The sequence below is a fragment of the Pectinophora gossypiella genome, chromosome 4, assembly GCF_024362695.1.
Source record: "Pectinophora gossypiella chromosome 4, ilPecGoss1.1, whole genome shotgun sequence".
NCBI classification, from domain to species: Eukaryota; Metazoa; Arthropoda; class Insecta; order Lepidoptera; family Gelechiidae; genus Pectinophora; species Pectinophora gossypiella.
In genome coordinates this window covers 1,146,473-1,164,139 of record NC_065407.1, presented here as the reverse complement: position 1 = coordinate 1,164,139, position 17,667 = coordinate 1,146,473, and the positions used below count along the sequence as shown (strand labels likewise).

The 17,667-nt window shown below is 37.9% G+C and overlaps 1 long non-coding RNA gene across 1 annotated transcript; it reads left to right on the top strand.

Annotated features, from left to right (window-relative positions):
* The first annotated feature begins 7,680 nt into the window (after positions 1 to 7,680).
* On the top strand, positions 7,681 to 11,347 carry LOC126366145 (uncharacterized). The gene is made up of 3 exons (XR_007566313.1): positions 7,681 to 7,751; positions 9,008 to 9,137; positions 11,173 to 11,347. It is a non-coding gene; the product is annotated as an uncharacterized LOC126366145 (long non-coding RNA).
* Positions 11,348 to 17,667: the final 6,320 nt, after the last annotated feature.

The following is a 17,667-nucleotide window of genomic DNA, read 5'->3' as shown; positions in this document are numbered from 1 at the left end:
TGGGTCATAAATGATTGACAGCAGTGAAGGAAAACATCGTGAGGAAACCCACAAATGTAATTTCAGAGGTATGTGACCTAGCCTGGCTGGTTTTTCCTTCGCGGGTGCGATGGTCAGACAGGCGGTGGTTTCTGTAAAAAACCGGACCTGTCAAATCTTCAGGTTAGGTAAGTGGTCCCTGTGAAAAACGGGATAATGCTAGGGAGATGATAAAAATATAATTTTACTAAATGAAGATCGCGATAGGGTGTAGATTTATTTAGGTATTTATCTATTACAAGCTACACACACCAAAAATAGATGACTCATAAAGATGTTTGTTTCACAACATTAAGTCTCAGTTCTGCAGTGAATAATGAGCTGACCTAAGTAATGATATCACGATGACGTCATGCTCTTATGTGAATTTTTTCACCAAGATTAAAAGGTTTACGTATTAGTTTAAATATGTATAAGGCCGGTCACATACATTCGGAATTCCGTTTCGGAATTTCGATTCGAAATACTGTTTCGGGATTCCGTTAATATATCACACACATACGTTTATTTCCGTTCGGAATAACAAGGCTCAGTTGAGCGACGCTAGAACTTGAGTTCAGACATTTGGCATTATGGACGACGATTTTCTTATCGCGATAGCACTGTTGCTATACCTATCAAGGAAAAAAAAATACGTCGCCGTTACTGGGCCATGCATAGGCCATCATACGGAATTCCCAATCAGATTAAATTTCGAACGGAAAAAAACTGTAAGTATGTGGTTGATTCATAGATGTTGTATGGATTTAATGCGTTCGATATTACGAATCGATATTTCGAATCGAAATTCCGAAACGGAATTCCGAATGTATGTGACCGGCCTTACTTCTCATCGAAAATAATGAAACACTTCCGAATTTTTGTTCAAGAAAACACGGGAACAATTAAAACTAAATTTGAATTTGGAACTACTTAATACATAAAAATGTTAAGAATTGAAAACCTTAAAATACCAACTGTAAAATTACAATTATATCTTGTAATAAGTATACTATATTTATTTAAGTGTTAAACGCCTCCAATAATCTGTTTGCGATTTATTTGTTTTTTTTTCTCTTGTTTATTGTTTTCATTTATTTATTTGTATGTAGTTCTTCACTTCAGGAAACTGTTTACAGGTATAGTCCTAGTAAACAGTTTTCTGAAGTGATACCCACGATACAGGCATGTGGATATTGCAGTGTAATAAGCATTGTCATACCGTGTCTATTGAATAAATATTTTTGTATTTTAATAACCCGCGGTGCAGTAGCATGGTAGAGTATGCTCCATTCCCCCTCCGGTTGAATGTAGGCTGGTGCCCAGCAGTGGGACATGTGTAGGCTGTTTCATCATCATCATCAGCCCATTAACGTCCCCACTGCTGGGGCACGGGCCTTCCCTATGGATGTATAGGGAGATCGGGCCTTAAACCACCACGCGGGCCCAGTGCGGATTGGTGATTATTAACGACTGCTAATGCAGCCGGGACCAACGGCTTAGCGTGCCTTCCGTAGCACGGACGAGCTCGAGATGAAAACTTTTTTTGTGGTCACCCGTCCTATGACCGGCCCTTACGAAAGTTGCTTAACTTTAACAATCGCAGACCGAGCGCATTTACCACTGCACCACCGAACTCCTACTCGTGTAGGCTGTTTATCTTATGTTATTATTGTAAAAGAAGGAAATTTTCTCTAAAAATACATAACATGTATCGATAGGTTTGCGTGTTAGTTTTTGTATTGATAATAGTGATAAGTGTGCAAAGTGATTCAGATGGATCACTCGGCTCTTATTAGCGAGTCAAGTCGTGATCTGTACTCATTTGCGCCCTTACAAACAACATATACATTCACGTGTTATACATTATTTTGTTATGTTTATGTAATTATTATTTAACGTACTCGCACACATACTTAAAGTCATGCCAATACTGTGGTAACCACAAGTAATTAAGGACAATTGATAATCACTATAACAAAACAAGGGGTCTAAAAAGTCCACATTGAAATAATTCATCTCAAAAGCAATATTGTGTATATAAAAGTAAATGTGCAAATCAGCAAATGTCAAAAACAATATTGCTTTTTAGACGAATTGCTGCAATATGGCCTTTTTAAAAAGATCTCCCCCCTCCAGATAAGGCCGACTTATGTTTCGTTTATTTTGAAAAGATGTGCGGTGCTTGACATTGTGCATCGAATTTTTCAAAATAAAACAGAAATCGATTTGATCTGTTCTGTATTACTGATTAAAACTCCATTCAAAAATGTAAATTACTGTGTGTTTATGTCAAAACTATAAATTTTAACAGAGACCGCACCGGTTTTCATTCGGAAAAATCTCGTTTCAGCTTTAGAGAGATTATATTTTATTCTTTTACTGCAATAAAGACATGTTTATTGTACAATTGTATTATTTGATGGATATTATTATATTAGTAGTACTTATAATAATCATATAAATATACAGGGTGTTAGTAACATCTTAGCAAAAACTTTGAGGGTTGAATAAATTCCACTTGATATCAACTCAGAATCATGATCTGAAAGATCCCTCAAAGTTTTCGTTACGGTGTTACTGACATCCTGTATACGCGTTAAATTATGATTAATTTGCAAGCAGGACTAAAACATAGGAGCCTTGCCTACTTGTGGCCTAATGCGAAAGAGACATGATCAGAAAAAAAATAATTATGTATTGTTGTAAAATGAAATGTTGTATGTTAGGAAATAAGCGTGGGTTTATGTGCATCATGTATTGTTCTGATAACCTATCAAAATAATCAAGCTAATAAATAAGGGTAATAGTATGAATAAGTACCTTATGATTAGGTTATTTACAACTGTTTGTTTATTAATAAATAATAAATGAATAACTTACTTTTTGATTGAAACTTCTCACTTGTTTGGTCTCCAACTATTTATTTTAAAAAAAGGATCGTCCGTGTTCTTATTTTAAATTTTTAAAATAAAAATAAATTCACAACGACCGTCCATCACGGTCCGTCGCCGGATATTTGGCGATTTCTCAGTGTTACCATACTTGCTAATTTGCGATCAATTCATTTTGCACGATCTATACTGTATACGTCACATTATCACGTCTATTTTCTTCTAGGCATTTATTTATAAATTATAAGTATAGAGACTCAATTTAATAATAATGTTTGGCACTTTTTAAATCGATAACACAATCTTAGGGACTGATTTAAACCGGTTTCTAATAAAATTATCAACGTGTCTATGTCTATAGTCCCATTTTTATTTCGATTGTCCGAAAATAAGATGATCCGTGTTTCGGCGGGAACGCTAAGCAGTCGGTCTCGGCTACTATTTACTTAAATAAGTACTCATCATCATCATGATCATCAATTTAAGAGCCACGCTCTTGTCATTTTCCATGCTACTTTTTTTAGGGAAAAATAGGGCAGTCGTTTCCCTCTTGCCTTCCGCCCCGCAGTACTCTGTCTGACGCGATTGGGATGGCGCCCAGAGTAGTAGATTAGTAGTAGTAATAAGTACTATAATAATAAAAACAGTCAGTCTAAGGACCATAATGTGTTAGGTACAATTGTTTCAAATACGTATAATGTTAGTGTGTAGTTGACAAATAAACTATGTAGTTGTTACATGAGCCAGGTCAGGGGCTTTTGGCGGCTCAATATTAACCCTGAGTTGATGAGGTAGGTCGTTGATCTCACAACCTACACGACAGAAGAAAAGTGATTTTAAACGGACCCTAAATATTAAAAATTGCGCGATAAAGTTATTAAACCAGCAGTCTTGTTTTGCTTGACGGATTCAGGGCAATATCAGAGCTAAAATACAATATGGAAATAATAAGTAAAATAAATGATTCTTTAGTTCGCGTAGCTCGCAGCACTGGGCGGGTATTTCCACAGAATAGACTCGACTTTCATTATCACATGCGTGTGGGTGACCTGCTAGGGTCTATGCGTGTAAGTGACCTACTAGGGTCTATGCGTGTAAGTGACCTACTGGTGTCTACGCGTATAATGTGTTAGCTACAATTGTTTCAAATACGTATAATGTTAATGTGTAGTTGACAAACAAACTATGTACTTAATCGTTACATGAGCCAGATCAGGGGCTTTTGGCAACTCAATATTAACCTACTAGAGTCTACGCGTGTAAGTGACTTGCTAGGGTCTACGCGTGTAAGTGACTTGCTAGGGTCTACGCGTGTAAGTGACTTGCTAGGGTCTACGCGTGTAAGTGACTTGCTAGGGTCTACGCGTATAAGTGAGCTACTAAGGTCTACGCGTGTGAGTGACCTACTAGGATCTATACGTGTACTAACCCTTCTGCCCTAATTCCACTCTAGGTGGGGTCGGCACAACATGTATTCCTCTAGCATTAATTTCTGTCAGTCGTCATTTCGGTACTCACACCTTTTACATACATATCCTTTTTAACACAATCCATATTTTCTTGGGTCGTCCCCTACCCCTATATCTATCCACATTCATGCTCATAACTTTCTTCTTTATGCCTTTCATCCCTCCTCATTACATGTACATTCCATGCTAACCTGTTGCTCCTCAACTTCTCAGTGACCGGTGCTACTTTCAGACTTCCACTTATATTCATTCCTAATCTTCTCCATTCAAACAATACAAAATATAAACATTAAATTATTAATAAAAAATATCACTATCAAAACATATTTAATTACCTTTTACTTAATTTAACGCGTAAATTATTATTGACACTTACACAACAACCAACCAGTTTAAAAACGGGATAATGCTCCCTAGCATTATCCCGTTTTTCCTATAGGGTCCTCTCACCTAACCTGAAGATTTAACATGTCCGGTTTTTTACAGAAGCGACTGCCTTTCTGACCTTCCAACCCGCGAAGGAAAAACCAGCCCAATACCGTTAGGTTACACCTCCAAAAATGCATTCCTCGGGAATTTCCACGGACGGATAATGTTTTATGATCCAAACATGAACTCGAAAACAAATTCGACAATCATTAGTTTAGGCCTGAGCTGGATTCGAGTCTGCGATGTCAAAGTGAGAGGCAACCGTTCTATCAACTGGGCTACCACGGCTCCCATACTTAAACAACATGATTATAATTTCGTTATAAACACGACAAAATCTATTTTTTATTTTATTTATTTTGCGTACTTACATGTACATTTTACATAAAGTTCTTAAAAAATATTATAACATTAAGTCATTGTACATGCACCCTTTTATATGGCAAAGGAGCGTTGCAAAGGAGTTATACTTTATTTTATACAATAATAATGTAATAACTCTGAATAATAATTGGTTTTCTACATGTTAAATTCTAATAAAATATTCACAATAAACAAAAATATTGTAATAAATTAATATAAATTATTACTCACTAATAATAATGTCGCACTATAGTTTGTCATATAGAACTCATTGATCGAATAATAAATAGCATTTAGCCAATAAGAAAAAATTTAGCTGCTTATAAAAAGATTTGTTGTTTGTTTCCTGCTTTAACGTTTTGGGTAGTTTGTTATATATAGAAATTGCTGAGTTGTGTGGACCTTTTCTAAATATTGTCATGTCTCCTTCAGGTTTAATTCTGTGTCTTCTTCTAGCTCTTTCGCAGAACTTAAATAGGTTTAGGTTTTTTCTTACCCAGACTCATTTATCTAGCAAGACATTTGTCCGTAGCGGGGACTGATGCGGTATCGTAATTCGGTGCGAGGAGGTGAGTGTCCTTTCTAGACGTAGTACTTACTAAATAAATTCGGTGCTGGCAGTCTAACATAGGGATTATCAGGGGTTTTTCCGGATTGATTCAGAATTGACGACTTTATACGGTTTGATAGCGTTGCAGCAGGCGAGGTTTACAAAGAGTGCGACGGTTTTTCCAGCAGCGTACGTTGTCAAAGGCTTTGGTGTCCACCACAGCTGCAGTGTGACACCACTCTCGCGCCAGCATTGAAATACACGTTACACAAGACTTTTTGAAAATCCCGTTCGTGATTTTTTTAAATCTATGGCTGCACTGGGAAAAAAGAAATACTTAAGTTTAAAAACTAAAACGCGACTATGGAAATAGCATTCTAAAATGTTCGATTTTTAAAAAGAATATTTTGCGTTCTTATTTATTGAGATGTGCTAGCATTGTGTATTTTAGGTAAGGTTTGGAGGTAAAAGCTATGCGAATCATTTCTGAGAAATTAGGTTATATATTAATCGTAATTTACTAGTAAATACTACAAATAAAACCTAGAGTAAAAGCTAGTAACAATGTACATATTTCTTTATATTAAATTATGTGCAAATTTAATTTGAACAGAACAGAACAGCCTCCGTGGTCTAGTGGTTAGAGCGTTAGGCTCACGATCTGGAGGTCCGGGTTCGATTCCCGATGGGGACATTGTCGAAATCACTTTGTGAGACTGTCCTTTGTTTGGTAAGGACTTTTCAGGCTTGAATCACCTATTTCCGATATGATACCGTGTTTCGGAGGACACGTTAAGCCGTTGGTCCCGGCTATCAGCCGTAAAAACACTTCCACCAACCCGCATTGGAGCAGCGTGGTGGAGTATGCTCCATACCCCCTCCGGTTGATTGAGGGGAGGCCTGTGCCCAGCAGTGGGACGTATATAGGGTATTTATGTATCCAATAACTTCGTAAAAATATCTTTTTTATTTAATCAGTTTATGCTCTCTAGAGGGCGCCACGTCGAATTTAGTTTGACGTCACTGGCATATATACGTACACGCAATCCTCCTTGACCACAGTTGGGTAAAAGTGATTTAATTCCAAAAGTACCAGCCAAAACGACGTGCCTTGAAAAAGTTACATCGTTCCAGTATACTATAGATAATTTAATACTCTCCGTAATATTAATACATACAAAATCTCACGCCTATTTCCCACCGGGGTAAGCAGAGTTCCATTAGCTTCGATCCTGACACATTTCTCATGCTTCCTCCACATTCATCAATTGTTTCATACACGCACGCCGGTTCAGAGTAGATCGTACTGAACCTTGTCTAAGGACATCTCCAATTTGGTCAATGTACCTCCTTCTAGGTCTTCCTCTAATATTAATAATCTCTAATATTTGTCTGTTTATACACCTTCCACCTCCAGGAAAAGAAATTAATCAGCACTCCATGAGGTCTTGTAAATAAATTCGTTAAAACCATCGTCGGACCGGCAACTGGATTGAAAGTAATGTACCCTAAACGCCGCAAATGTCGTAATTATAATGACATTAATGAATTAATTAAGATTCTCCCTGTTGCGGGCATTCGAGGCACTGCTTTGCGTAAATATTTTCCGAGCGACACAAAGGGAGCGCTGATGCCGCGTGAAATTATGTTCCGTAAAATGAAGTTGAAATTTTTTTAGTCTCCTTTGACGTTCAAAGTTGCCGGAGTTAATTCAATTTATTGTCTCTCTTAAAACGAGACTCGGCCGTAATGTTATTTGTAAGGCTCACCTACGTTGTTGATATGCCCCAAAAAGCGAGTGCAGGAGCGCACGGGGCCTAAGTGATTCGATACACGTTCAATATGTTTCATTAGTCGGCCCCGCGCGCACTGATTCAATCACATCCGGCGAGGCGCGCGCGCCGCTCACCGCACAACCTCGCGGCGCACTTCATTCTTATATAATCAGTTTTTCCGAGTAATGGTATACACTCAATTTATAACCTACACGGTTTGACAACCCCGGAAGCTTTTATGCCATGCCAATAGGTAAGTGAGGACTTTACATTATTATCTAGCAGAATGTAGGCAGAAAGGAGATTTTAGATACTCAGAGTGAAGACAAGAGTTGACGAGGAAACCAAAGTAGCATTGTGAGGAAGTAATTGTGAGATTTTTCCTGCCGGCGGCGTCGTGGCGGCGCGGGGAGCGAATGTTTCCGCCTGTTGCTGAGGAGAGCTTCTCGAACGTTGTCTGCATCCTCTGCCACCGGAAATGGTAATTACCGCCTAATCTCGCCCGAAGCGCAGAGCGCCCGACGCCCGGATATGAACTTCCGTTATGAACAATTTAGCGCGCGAAATTGGACGACGGCACGGTCTGCATTCAGCCTATCGCAGGTGAATCGGACGATGCACACACGTGTCCTATCCGACCGTCATTGCGCCCCATTCATACGCTGTGATTTGCGCCCACGACTAACCTAAGCCGCCCCTACTGAATACGAATCGCATAAAACCTTTTAAAGTCTAGGAAATTGCATTTTTATTCAATTTGAAAAAGTTAAAGTACAGAAAATGAATTTTCAGCAGCAACGGTTTTAGCTGAAGATTCGTTTTGCGTATGTTTTTTTTAATTTTGTAATGTCATCTGTCATTTGCTGTCTTCCTGGAAGCAACATTTTCCGAAAATAGCTTTAGTAATAGCGTTTAAACTTTATCAGGCGCAATGAACGTGGCTTGTGCAGTCCCATTGTCAAGTGTGACGTTTCCGTAAACGCAAATGATAATCGGTTGGACGTGGCTAATGATGCCATTCATCGTGATCTGTTCGGATATGGAGCTATTATTACGAGAACAAGGCAGCCATAGGTCACTCTAAAGCTAGTATTCACGTCTAATCACAGGACAAGCACATCAAAGGACACTGATACGCTATTAGTGGTGAATATATGTTACGTAACTCGTACAAACGCGGGAACTAATTAGGAGAAGGAAGAACGGAGCCGAGAATTTCAAATTTTTATGAGGCGAGAATAATCCAAGAACTGTTTGTTATAATTTTTGGTACATGACTTTGAAGTAGTGACATGTTCTGAGCATCCCATTAGCAAACGATTTATTGCACAAAACTACCTTTCAGAGACTGTAAAAAATCGGCAAAGAGTCGTGTGGAAATCTCTTGCTCGAGTTTTTTTTTTATTACCTTTCATGGGTTTGCTCTTGACAAGGCATTGACGAGGCCTAAGATGGAGCTCGCTCAGAACGTATCTGTTCTCTCTGGCCATGAAAGCACCTCTGTTATAGGTATGCATTTGGAAATACAGAAGACGGCAAAGAATTCCACTCCCTATATACAATCCAGAAGGAGAGACCAGGGTTAACAGGAGAACAAGAAGATCTGCAATAACGAACGTCAAATATCCTGTGAAAAAATGTAAGTTGGTATCTATTGTTAAATAGAACTGAATCGATCGACTTAATCTCGACTGATACATAGTGATGTAACGTTCCCAAGGTGGGAACATATCAGTACATACCCACTTTGGGAACGTTCCCGGCAAAGAAAGGCGCAAAACTTTTATAAAAAGAGTTTCTGTAAGTATTTAACTTTTAGGCAATTACCAGAGTATAAGAAAGAACAATTTGAGAAAGAAAAGCAGCCAGCGTACAGTCATATAAGCGATATCATGTACCCACTTTAGAGCCCTGTCGCACTATCATATTTGACATTTAATGAGACTTACGGTTTAATTTGTCAAAAAAGTTAATGTGACATGGTCTCAAAGAGTATACATATTAGTACTCGTGACCGTACGTAGGTACAAAACTACTACTTACTTTTATTACATTAAACTGCCTATATTCTATCAATGGCATAATATACCTTTAATAGTAGTTTTAAAGAGTTTTTACAACGGTAACATTCTCACTTTGGGAATTATCTATGTTGAAATGTAATCAGTAATTGACAACATTTGAAAAATATAACCCCTGGTACTTTTATGCCATTTCGAAAGTGCTTAATTAAAAAGGAGACATATATTTTTGCTTGTCAAGACTTTTCCATTAAAAGATACAAAAAAATATATTTGTAAACTTAATTCTGCCATTGATAGAATGTAGGCAGTAACAAAATGTTATCTCCTTTTGAAAGGAAGCCAATAACTCAAATGTTGGTACATATTCGCAATAAATGTTAATTACAATGAGAGATAACTCGCGTAATTAACTTATCGTGGCTGTCAGAGCTGAGCGGTTTAAAAATTGCAGACTGCAATGAAATGGAATCGAGGAAAATGATGTAGGCATTCAGAGGACGGGAATGGCGGGTATTGTCGGGCATATAGCATCGAAATGGACTCACTTCCAATTTCGATACTCTCTCAACACAATAGGCGGCTGCAAGGTGTGCTCACTCACCTGACAAATTAAAAAAAAAGCACTTGCATATTCAAAATAACGCATATATTGAGCCCGCACAATTCCGCTTCAAACTTTTTGTTTGCCACTCAAATTGTTCTTTTGATTACTCATAAAAAATGAATTTACACGATTTAAAAAGCATAGGTTTATTGAATTTGATGAGTGGATGGTTTTTATTCATTTTCATTTTGAAATTCCTTATTCGCGCCGTCGATGCATCTCTAGGTACACGACTTTTGAAAATGACAAAAAGTACTGTTGAATAACAAGCTTCAAAAATGTAAAATTAAATTACAGATGAGTATCATCGTCCCCGTTTTCACAGGGTCCCATTTTCCCGTTTTCACAGGGTCCCATTTTCCCGTTTTCACAGGGTCCGCTTACCTAACCTGAAAATTTCACAGATCCGGTTTTTTACGGAAGCGACTGCCTGTCTGACCTTCCAACCCGCGAAGGGAAACCCAACCCAATACAGGTTAGGTCACATACCTCTGAAAATGCATTTCTCGGGAATGTGAGTTTCCTCACGATGTTTTTTTTCACCGCTAAGCATTTTATCATTTATGATCCAAACATGAATTCGAAATCAAATTCGACAATCATCGGTTTAGGCCTGTGCTTGGTTCGAACCTACGTCCTCAAAGTGAGAGGCAAGCGGTCCAATTGGGCTTTTTTCCTTTTTTCAATTTAAGCAACTTACTTAATCATGAAAAACATAAAAATAAGTCTGACATTTTATCACGTTTTTCTATGACGTCACATTGTACTGTTTCATACAAATTCCATAGTAATTTCGTGTTTTTACATTATGAAGTAAAAAGTAGTTTGACTAGTTAGAAACTACTCTATTGTGAGATCAATGACCGACCTTATAACCTCTAGTCACATGATGATGAGGTAGAACATTGACCTCATAACCCACATAATAAAAAAAAAGTTTAGTATATTAGTTTTTCTTGTCTTCAATTCTTGGTTGGATTCTTGGCTTGCATATCTGATGCTGCTTATATCTTCCAGTGCTGCACAGCCTCCCGCACATTTTGCAGGTTTCGTCGACAACGAACCAATATCCATCACGGTTGCATCGTCCCGAAACCCGAATCATGTGCGGTTCTTCATTGTTCTTCTTTTTTCTTTCTTTTTCTTGCTGATTTCGAGAAGACTGCGTTTCCTTAAGAACACCCAACTCTTCTTTAAGAAACAATAAGGGCTATATCTCACTAGTAGTCCTTGGTGGTGCCACAACGTCTCGCGCCCGCAACAAAATGCGTGCAGTTTTTTTTTATTCAAAGTAATAATAAACATTTTACAATCAAAAACGGTGTCTCATAAACCTATCGACAGGTTTTTCTGTACACCGCAACTCATCGTCTGTTAAGTTGAGTTGAGTTGGTGAGTTGCTGCCGTCTTGTTGGTTGCGCAACCAACAATTAGCATAATGCAATAAGTATCAGCGTTTATACAAGTACATACATTGTCCCAGTGAGATAGGGCCTTTAAGATACAGGTTATTCTAAAATTGTCTATTAAATTATATTCAGTAGGTACACATATTGATAAAAAAAAACAAACAAAAAGCTGTAACAATATGTGGGCTTATCTCTAAAAGAAACGTCTCCCAGCCAACGCATTTCCACAACCCAAGAAACAGGTTGGAAGGGCTAAGTGAGCGCAAATCGCTCGCCATACAAGTATGAGCAAATAGTTCATACTTCAACTTTGCACTCCACTCGTACAAAAATTTTACGACCCACGGAGCTCCGCGATAGTACATTACAAGATCGTTTTGTGCATTATTATAACCTGGGCAAAATATCAAATATCGACTGATATGCAAGGAGATCTCTCCTTATCGCAGGAAAGCTAAAAACCTTACTATGATCGGCTATTTCTGAAAAAAAGAAAAAAAAACTTTTGTATGCAGTATCTTACGAAAAGTAATGATACAATTGCAGCCTATCACATACAATATACATTGTCGGTAAAGTGGCTATAGAATTTGAGAGACAGTAGGGTTATAGAATAGAGTATAAAATGTGTGTACTTATTATAAAAGGAAGCCACACACAAGAACAAGACAATAACATCACTTAAAAAATTGACAAAATAATTACAAAAAGCATAGAGGATGTTCATTAGCATTCGTTATCGTAGGTATCTGTTTGCAGGAGTAGTATCCCTCAATCAACGCTTATCGCTATCGACCCACTAGGGTCGATTAATTATTTCAAATATTTTTCCTCTCAGACGACGCCCTGAGCCGAGGTTCGCGCCAAACTGTACCTTAAACCTGTTGTCTTAAACGTTGTACCGGGTGAGAGCCTTCAGCGCTCCAAGCGTAGCCAAGTAGTTAATGCCATCTGCGGCAAATCTACAATAAGTCAAGTCTAAAAAAAGCAGGAGTAGTAGATTGTTTTAAACGTGTCTGATTGTCGATTTGCCGCAAATGGCATTAACTACTTGGCCAGGACAGGACTAGTAGTAAAAAAGTAAAAAAGCGGGATCGAACCGACGACAGCGGTTCTCATACAAAATGCGCGTTAGGGCCTTTGTAACCTCTTTCTTCCGTGGGTCTAAAACTCTTAAATCAATAATTTCAATTTCAAATCAAGTTGTGACACAGCTCTACCGGAGATTTCCGAACTAATTTGCGCCTCTATTTATTTAAGAGTGAATTGTAAGAAATTATTTTACTTGAATCTTCGTCATCGCTGCGAAAGTTAAGTAAGCAACTTACCCTAATTTAATTAGAGGAATGGATGGGCAATTAATTACTTAGGCGGTGCCCTTGCATAATAAACAAACGGCTTGATGCTGCTGGAGGCAGCTTCATGAAAATTCAGGACATACTGATCGTCTTTTTATACTTTTTTGCACATTTTGCTCAATTAAAAATCGCTTAGTTACTATGAGTATAGAGCGTGGTAGAGTATCCATTCATACTCCGGTTGATTGAGGGGATGCCTGTGACTGGGATGTTTATGTTATTCTTATTTATAATTGGCTTTGGATACACTGCTGATGCCTGTCGACGTGGAACTCGGTGGGGACAGATCTTGAGCCATTGATGGTTCATAATAGGTAATATGACACCATGGAATCGGAACGTCATTAGACGTTCTGTCCTTGAAAGTGTTAAGCGACACAACTACAATTGCCACCCTAGTTGCTTTACAGCAATTTCTTCCAGACGATTAGTGTTATAAAATAGAAACAAAAAACAATAAAATCACATTTTTTATATATATTTGTGGATACCTACGTATATAAGTAACATTATGGACGTGTAATAATGAAATACGAAAAGAAACAAGAAGTGGGGTAAGCAACAATTATCCGAAGGGTGTGTTTGTCTTGGCTGTCCCGCGAGATTAACGCACGTTTAAGCATTCCCTCACTTAACAGATGACCAATTGTTCGTTCTCCCATAACGGCAGCTAAAAGTTTTCCCATTTATTCAGTGCTCATACGTCAAGCTGGCGGTGTAACGGGCGGCGGGGGCGCGGCGCGGCGGGGCGGGGCGCGGGCGGGCGGCCGACGCGTTCCGGCGCGATAAGACCCGCGCCTCCATTGTCGCGGCGTCGGCGCACGTTTCCTCCGCTGCCGTCGAGCCTACCGCATTGTTCCCGTCGTAATGAACAAACTTATTCCAGAGGCTAATGCAGCGACGACTGCCGAATTTGCACGTTATCTACCCGAATTGTCACGACGTGTTCCACGTTGTTCACATTGCACGCACGCCGCGACAATGCCGCCTATAATAGTCCGAAACCCGAAACCCATCGGCCTAGTTTGTTTGAATAGTGTTAGTTGAGTATTGGATGTGTGCTCACATTAGCACAATGAGAGGGTTGTTTGACGAAGGACCCTGATTCTATTAAGAGACACTGACGCGTCTTAGTTATGTAATTGATGTCGTGTTTGTTTTATTCGTGCGGGGTGTTCTGAGTAACCCTGCTACTTGTAGTCATGCGAATTGTGGAGTGTTTTGAGTCTGGTATCCTCACTCAGGACATACACCACCGGGTACTTTTTTTTTTTTACTTATCCTGTCCGTGCGAAATTATTTTTAATCTATTTATGGTCATTAAGCCGACTCCGGCGCCGGCGCTATCTATCTATAATATCGTACTAATATTACTTTTCTACACCAACCCGCATTGGAGCAGCGTGGTGGAGTATTCTCCATACTCCCTCCGGTTGGTTGAGGGGAGGCCTGTGCCCAGCAGTGGGAAGTATATAGGCTGTTTATGTATGTATTACTTTTTTAAAATACTACGTATTAAGGCGATTATCCGAATTAACGTAAAAGGAAATTTTGACAATTTCTTGAGATACCTTTTTTACAAACGTTATTCATTTCTTTTATATTTATTTATATCAAAGTCCGCCAAAATGGTCCTCTAGATAAAGAAATGAATAATCTTATACAAGTTATTTCCAGGTTTTAAATGCGTTCAGGGCGGATTACTACCGATTCTAAAGGTCTCTTCAATAAAAGTGTCCACTCTCTGCCCCGCAACGATACAAGCTTGGAGCGAGCTTGATCGCTTATCGCTTTCGACCCACGAGGGTCGATTGATTCTTTCAAATATTACAATACAATACAAAAACGTTTTATTATTGCACATATAAACACAACACTAAAACAATTACAAAAGTGATAAGAGAAGTACAATCGGCGGCGTTATTGCTAAATAGCAATTTCTTCCAGGCAACCTTAGGGTGAAAGAACTTGTCACATATTGGAGTCGGGGTCATGTTTTTCTCTTGGAGGACGTCCTGAGCCGAGATTTGCCTAACACCCCATTCGGTATTATAATTAGATAGGTAGTACAACAGGCGGCCTTATTGCTAAGGTAGCAATCTCTTCCAAGCAACCTTTAGGTATAGGAACTGAATTTAATAAAAAGCGTAAATAAAAATCGAAGGAAAATTCCACTTGATATAAACTCAGAATCATGGTCTGAATCACCCCTCAAAGTTTTCGTTACGATGTCACTAACACCCTGTATAAGTATACCTATGTTATGTTAAATGTTCTTCCGATTTATTCTTCGTTTGTCCCACTGAGTTTTGTCCCACATAAAAAATTCCTATGTCGTCCCGAACAATATTCTTCCTTCGTCCCAAAATATAATTTTAAATATTTTATTCCTACTTCGTCCCATTTTGTATTCCTTATACGGCCCATGTTTTTTTTATATGCCAAACTTACTATATTGTACAATCAGCAAAAAAGGATTACCTATTATTTTAAATATTACTCGTATTATTTTATTATAATAAAACTTAATAAATATTTTTTTTATAGTTTTAATTGTAAATATTGCCTAATTATTGTTTCTCATAGATCTGACTGTTCTGTATTTATTTAAAATTATTATAACATAACATTTCTGTGATTTTGAATGTGATACTGAATAATAAAAGTGATTTATATTTTAATGATAAGACTTGTTTTATTGGTATTTAACTTTAAAAAAAAAGTAAGTAAGTATTCTTTTTTGTTGACTATACCTTTAAAGTACCTACTTATAATTTGGGACGAAGCAAGACTTCGAAATTGATATGGGACGAACTAAGAATTTTTTGGAATGTGGGACAAAACTTCAGGACGAACGAGGAATAAACCGTTCTTCCGAGTATGCTCATTATGTATACCTATTCCGGCGATCGGGAATAACAAAGGTCCGTAAGACAGAAAATCTTTAATTGACATTTATTGTTGGCAGCTAATTGATGGTGTCGAGTTTCGTTAAACAGATCCGGTTTTGATCGAGCAATTGAAGATGTTACTATTTATGTAGGAAATACTTTAGAGTGTCTTAGGAGAGTGGTTGTTAATTAGAAAAGCAGAGATAGTATAGTGGTTTTTCTGCGTAATTGGGTAATTTTCTAGGTCAAAGATAAATTATGAAATTCTGATTACTAAATAAAGACCATTTTATTTTTTTAATTTAACTTACTGAGGTGAGGAGCTCGGTGGCGCAGCGGTTAACGCGCTCGGCCTGCGATTGAAGTAAAGCAACTTTCGCAAAGGCCGGTCATAGGATGGGTGACCACAAAAAAAAAGTTTTCAGATCGAGCTCCTCCGTGCTTCGGAAGGCACGTTAAACCGTTGGTCCCAGCTGCATTAGCAGTCGTTAATAACCATCAATCCGCACTGGGCCCGCGTGATGGTTTAAGGCCCGATCTCCCTATCCATCCATAGGGAAGGCCCTTGCCCCAGCAGTGGGGACGTTAATGGGCTGATGATGATGATGATGAATTTAACTTACTAATGAATTTTAATAAAGAAAAATGTAATAATAATTGCGATATTTATGTCACGTTTTTCTATGACGAACGTCCCAGGTTGTTTTTTTATACAAATAGTAATTTCGTGTTTTGACGTTAAGTATAAAGTAACAGATTTGACTAGTTAAGATAAATTATGAAATTCTGATTACTAAATAAAGACAGACCGATGATGACAAAAACCTTTCCTTTTTTCTATTCAACTTATTTACTTATAAATTTCAATAAAGAAAAATGTAATAATAAGTACGATATTTTGTCACGGTTTTCTATGACGAGGTTGCTTTTCATACAAATTCCATAGTAATTTCGTGTTTTGACGTTTAGGAAAAACTAACTGATTTGACTAGTTAGAATCTACCCTATTGGGTAGTTAAATTGAAAAAGGAAGACTTTTTTTTCACCTTTAGGTCTGTCTTTATTTAGTAATCAGAATTTCATAATTTATCTTTGACCTAGGAAACTACCCAATTATTTATTTATTTATTTTTATTTTATTTCACATATACATAGTCATTACAGATAAACCAAATCGACAATGTATGCAAACTATTTACTAAAAAACTTTAGACTGATATTAGTGAATTCCGCCAACGAATCTGTGTCCGGGTTTTCTTGAGCTATTTCGTTAATCGCGCAAAAAAACCACCATATTAGCTCTGCTCGACATTTTGTCACGTTTTTCTATGACGTCACAGGTTGCTCTTTCATACAAACTCCATAGTAATTTCGTGTTTTGACGTTTTGTAAAAATAAACTGATTTGACTAGTTGGAAACTACCCTACTGTAGCGTGGAGTTATTAAGGCTGGTGAGGGAGCCGCCATTATAATCCAAGTCTACTAAGATACAGCCTCCCCTCCCTATTCGTCGTATTATGCATTCTCGGCGGCGCCAAAATTCCTTATTCATTGGAATACATTCAAAAATTTCGCATAGTACTAGCGCTCCACTTTCAATAGCGACAAAAATTCGATACGACCCGGCAATAACTCTGAAGGGAGAAAATCGCATTTCGATCGAAAAGAGAGGGCAAATCTTTTATGTAATATCAGATTGTCATCGTGATTATTACAGGCAAATAGAATACGCCGGATCAGTAAGTGGGTTATCTGCCTGCTTCCTTTGGCCGGAATTACTTTATTGGATGTTGCTATGTACTTATTTATTCTTGGGGTGTACATACAATAATTATATTTAACATGTAAACAGCATTCATTTTCATATTTCACATTGTAATTT